This window comes from Hippocampus bargibanti, linkage group LG05 (assembly GCF_051943395.1).
Source record: "Hippocampus bargibanti isolate YZ-2025 linkage group LG05, ASM5194339v1, whole genome shotgun sequence".
NCBI classification, from domain to species: Eukaryota; Metazoa; Chordata; class Actinopteri; order Syngnathiformes; family Syngnathidae; genus Hippocampus; species Hippocampus bargibanti.
The window spans coordinates 23,277,523-23,282,925 of NC_142738.1; the positions used below are offsets into that span (position 1 = coordinate 23,277,523).

General features: G+C 40.7%; 2 long non-coding RNA genes across 2 annotated transcripts; one reads left to right on the forward strand and one right to left on the reverse strand.

The window, feature by feature from the left end:
- The first annotated feature begins 944 nt into the window (after window positions 1-944).
- Window positions 945-2,703, forward strand: LOC148898244 (uncharacterized). The gene is made up of 2 exons (XR_016115072.1): window positions 945-1,341; window positions 1,699-2,703. It is a non-coding gene; the product is annotated as an uncharacterized LOC148898244 (long non-coding RNA).
- Window positions 2,704-2,827: 124 nt separating this feature from the next.
- On the reverse strand, window positions 2,828-5,190 carry LOC148898245 (uncharacterized). The gene is made up of 2 exons (XR_016115073.1): window positions 4,129-5,190; window positions 2,828-3,617 (listed from the first exon to the last, which is right to left on the reverse strand). It is a non-coding gene; the product is annotated as an uncharacterized LOC148898245 (long non-coding RNA).
- Window positions 5,191-5,403: the final 213 nt, after the last annotated feature.

A 5,403-nucleotide genomic window follows, 5' to 3' on the forward strand; every position in this document is an offset into this window, starting at 1 on the left:
CTACATGGAGCGCCATAACCAGGTGGCTGGCATAGTCTACCGAAACATCTGTGCGGAGTATGGACTGGAAACCCCAAGGTCAAAGTGGGAAACACCTCCCAAGGTGGTGGAGAATGACCGAGCAAAAATCCTGTGGGACTTCCAGATACAGACTGACAAGATGGTAATGGCCAACCAACCAGATATCGTGGTCATAGATAAAGGGGAAAGGAAAGCCGTTGTCGTGGATGTAGCGGTCCCGAGTGATGGGAACATCAGAAAGAAGGAACATGAGAAAATCGAGAAATACCAAGGGCTCAGAGAGGAGCTGGAGAGAGCCTGGAAGGTAAAGGTGACAGTCGTGCCTGTGGTGGTCGGAGCACTTGGGGCAGTGACCCCCAAACTCGACGAGTGGTTGCAACAGATCCCGGGAACAACATCGGATATCTCAGTCCAGAAAAGCGCAGTGCTGGGAACAGCACGGATACTGCGCAGAACCCTCAAGCTTCCTGGCCTCTGGTAGAGGACCCGAGCTGAAATGGGGACAGACACCACCCATGGTGGGTAAGACGAGGATTTTTTTATTATTTTATATATATATATATATATATATATATATATATATATATATATATATATATATATATATATATATATATATATAGTAAAGTCTCGTTATATCAATATCGGTTATATCGATAGTACCGCTGGCCATTTTGTTGTTTATATCGATACATCGGTCGCGCCATTGGTCGACTTGGTCACGTGACATGCCATCGGTAGTGCCATTGGTCGACTTGGTCACGTGTCTTGGTTACGTGACCAACTCCCGCGAGCAGACGCCATTTTCATTTTCAGATGGCAGCTCGTGTGTATCAGACAGCAGCTCGTGTGTCTGCAAGAGCTGCTGAGGGATTACCACCCCGACGACATATACAACGCTGACAAAACTGGTTTGTTTTATACGGAGCCCCTAAGGGGACATCGAAGAAAAAAAAAAAAAACTTTGCGAGATCTCGCAAAACTTTGCGTTCCCTCGCAAAACTTTGCGTTCCCTCGCAAAAGTTTGCGTTCCCTCGCAAAACTTTGCGTTCCCTCGCAAAACTTTGCGTTCCCTCGCAATACTTTGCATTCCCTCGCAATACTTTGCATTCTCTCGCAAAGATTGCGAGATCTCGCAATCTTTTTTAAAAAAATGTGCGTTCCTGTACTTCCGGGTCAGCTTGGCTCAGGTAGACGGTCGCGCGCGCTGCTTATTGAGAGAAGGTAACAACTCGGCGCATCATGGAGGAAGACTTGGAACACTTCTTGCAGTCAAGAAACGTCCCTCACGTGGACATTGCACGTATGAAAAGCGACAAGGTGGGCATACAGCTACAAAGTCTGATGTAATAAGCAAAACAAGAGAAACATGGACATTTTTTTTCGAAGTAGTATTGGTAGTAGGTCAATAAAGTGAAAGTGAAGCTAACATTTCTATCTACTCTACCTGTACTGTTAATTCTATTTTAATAATGAGGTTATTAACACAATTTAAAATCGATATTACAGTTAGTAATTGGGCTGCCGCTACCTAATATACTATTCTCGTGTAATACTGAATACAAATAATGATGACTGTAGTGTCCCATCACTCATGTGAATATGTTAAATGTATTAAAAGTTATTGATAATTAAATAAACATGTCAAGTATTTATTCTCACAATTTATCTTTGCAGGTTGACATGGCAGTAATTGCTATGATGACCGAAGAGCAAATGGGCAAATATATCACTTCTTATGGTGATCGAATAGCTGTCCTTTGCTTTTGTCATCAGAAAATGTCCAGTGGTGATAATGAACTGCTCCTCCAAAAATTAAGAGGCAAAATAAGATCAAGGAAAAAAGGTGTACTGGCTGAGACTTCGGGAGTACTCCAAAACCATGTTGATGGGATGGCAAGACATAACAATGTTTCTGCAGAAAAGACTCAAAGGAAGATTTATGGCAACGATTACCATCAAGTGAGGACAAGCAAAGGTGGAGGAACAAGGTATGCCATCCTGGAAAAAAACAGCAACTGTCGCTCAAATTTTGGAGCTGGGAAAAGGGCTATTTTTCCCAGATGGAAGCTAAACCAAAGGACCTGTTGAAGACTTTACTTTTGAGGTCTGTGATTTCAAAAGAAACCACATTGCTTTAGATGTAACAATTGGCAGACTCTATGAAAAAAACAAATTGAAACTGTTAAGATTTTACATTGGCACAAAAGAAAATACTCCAACATCTCATTTGGATGAATGCAGTGAAGCTCATTCATCTGTCACCAACATGGTGGGAGAAAGTGCGCAATTGATTGATTGACTCTCTTATGTCTACACACACATGCACACACATCAGTTTAGGAACATTTCATTATTTGTACATTGAGATGTAAAACATCTGTCATGGTCAACCTTGCGTAGGGCAGTCTACAGTTGTATTTTCCTTTTGTGTCTACAATTGATTTCATGGTTATTATTCATTCAATTTTCCATATCACTTATTCTCCTAATGGTTTCGGATATGGTGCCACTTTCAGTTTGACCTAAAGGTTTGAAGTTGATATGTCATGTAATGTTGCAAATATTTGCACTGTTCAAACAAAAGCAATTCTTTTTGTACTTGATATTGTATTCCATTTATATGTTTGTGATTGCTGTTCATACCAATTTGTCAATGTTAATAAAATTTGTTCCAAATAATTCATGTTTTTTTTAAACACAAGACACCACCTGCTGACGAAATTGAAGAGTGACAATTATGTTATCATTTACAGGCAAGTGATTGTGTACTGGGGTGCAGGAATACTATTCAGATCCACATTGGTTAAGTATTTGTGGTTAAAATCAGCAACCAAGACAGTATATTTATTGACACCCAGAATGATTTGACAAATGAACATTTCATATTGATCAAATATGCTTTCCTTATACAGTAACAAAAACAGCAGACAAAAAATGATTTAAATTGTGATTGCTATATATTATTCGTCCTCAAATGTATCCCAATAATCCATTTAAAGTGAAGTGATAAAAGAAATGATGAACAAAGGGTTGAAGAAATGGCAATGGTCGTCGGATTCAGCCTTCATTAAATGTTACTTCGAACCAGTTGAGGAGCCATAAAATGGTTTCACCCAAACACACACCAAAAAATATATGGTTATTGCTTTGAGTAATTCATGTTTAAATTTTAATGTAATATAATTCCAGTATGACTGGTATACGGAAACAAAAATGCTTTCACCAAAGGTTAATGTCTCTGACCCCTGAAAACATCATGCTTCTAATTTAGAATTGCAGTAAGGGCCTCTCTGAGGTGCAAGTACAAGTTCACAGCCTGATACGGCTCTTTTGGTGGCATCAGACCAGACTGGGCCATTAAGGAAGCACACAATACAAATACATCCGGATCACAAGGCATAGTTAAACGGAAGACACACTGGCATTTTGCATAGTTGAACTTGTTCATTGTCAACTGTGGAGAGGAAGTCCCTTGTGCCATAAAGTTCAGGTAAAGAATACATCACGTTGGGCCGACCACTGGGGACATTTATGTTCTTTGAGGGCCTGATGAGATGGCTGTTCCAAACACGGGCAGTATCATCCAACTCATCCTGTTGAGAATAATATCAGAATCAGAATCATCTTTTTTTGCCAAGTATGTAGTACACACAAGGAAATTGTCTCCTGTAGCTGCACTAGTCTCATCAAAAAATGGAGGCACTATACAGTTCTATTGGGGTTACTTTTTAGAGAGTTAATTGCTTGAGGGAAGAAGTTGTTTAAATGCCTGCTGGATTTGGTGTGATATACAGACAGATTTAGGAAGAGTTGCACAGTCATAGCAGCTCTTATGAGCAAGAAATTATAGAATTAGACTGCTTTTCTCTCCCTGCTCCCTCCTTTCTACCTTAAACTCGTCACTCATGTTTACTACTCTGCCCATCCCCACTTTTCCTTCATCTTTTCCTTGATCATTTCACCTTCACGCTATGTCCCCACACACACAGACCACTATCTTCTTTCCACTATCCGATTATTTACCTTCTTTTGTGTCCCATCAACACCCTCTCAAATACAAAAATACATATTTCATAAATGGAGCTACAGAATATATGAACTCACCTGAATAAGTCCCATGCAACAAAATTGCAGGATGCTTTTGTCCAGAAATACACCATCAAAGAAGCCATTGTCTCTGAGGTCTTTGAAGAGTGATAACCAGAATTCCATGCATTGGCTGCGAAGAAACCCCCACCAATATTCAATTCTTTGATCGGCGGTGCTGGCTCCATCCAAGTAACTGTCAAGGGTGCTGCCTGGCGGTATGGGCACCAGGAAACGCTGGAAGCCTTTAACATGACCATTTTCAGTCCCCAAATCAGCTCGAACGATTCGAGGACAACCTCCCAAACGGTGCACAACTTCAATGTAGTAACCTCCAATTAACTTCGGGTCACTACTTGTTGTGTAGGCATCGAGCCACATTATTTTCCTTGAAAAGCCATCAATAGCCCCATTGATGCAAATTCCAAACGGTTTCAGTTTGTCATATGAATCCATATGCCAAATAAAATTCGGCCCTTTCGAGAAGTAGTTTCGTCGTCTCAGACGTCTTGCTTGCCTTAAAGACACTCCTCTCGGATCCAACTCTTTCAGGACCAGACGAACATCCTCTTTCCTGACAAGAAGCCCATGTTCTCTGCACTTACTGTACATCCACCTGTAACCGTGTAGTTGTCCGGAATTCTGCAACTGGTTGTGAATAAAGTCAACCAAGACGCCCAAGTCATCGAACGTTTTTCGGCGAAATAGTCCACTTTTGTTCACCACTCGCTTCAAATGTCTTTCACTTATTAGTAAGCCGTGTTTAATCTCAAGAACGGATTTTATATCTTTGTATTTCAAGCCAATTTTAAAGTAAAACTGGATTAAAGGAACGAAAGGGTGAAAAGGCTCCATGTTTGTTGTTTTCGGTTACACTGACGATGAACCGGAAGTACATGTACGCGTATTTTTTAAAAAAAGATTGCGAGATCTCGCATTCTTTGCAAGATCTCGCAAAGAATGCGAGAGCTCGCAAAGAATGCGAGATCTCGCAAAAGTATTGCGAGGGAACGCAAAGTATTGCGAGGGAACGCAAAGTTTTGCGAGGGAACGCAAAGTTTTGCGAGATCTCGCAAAGTTTTTTTTTTTTTTCTTCGATGTCCCCTTAGGGGCTCCGTAGTTTTACAAGCTGCAGCCAGAGAAATCATACGTCTACAAGGATGAGGATTGTCGCGGGGTTAAACGTTCAAAAGAAAGACTTACAATCATGCCGTGCGCTAACATGTCGGGTACCGATTAATTACAATTTATTGTTATCGGGAAATCAAAAAAAAACAAGGTGCTTCAGTGGCG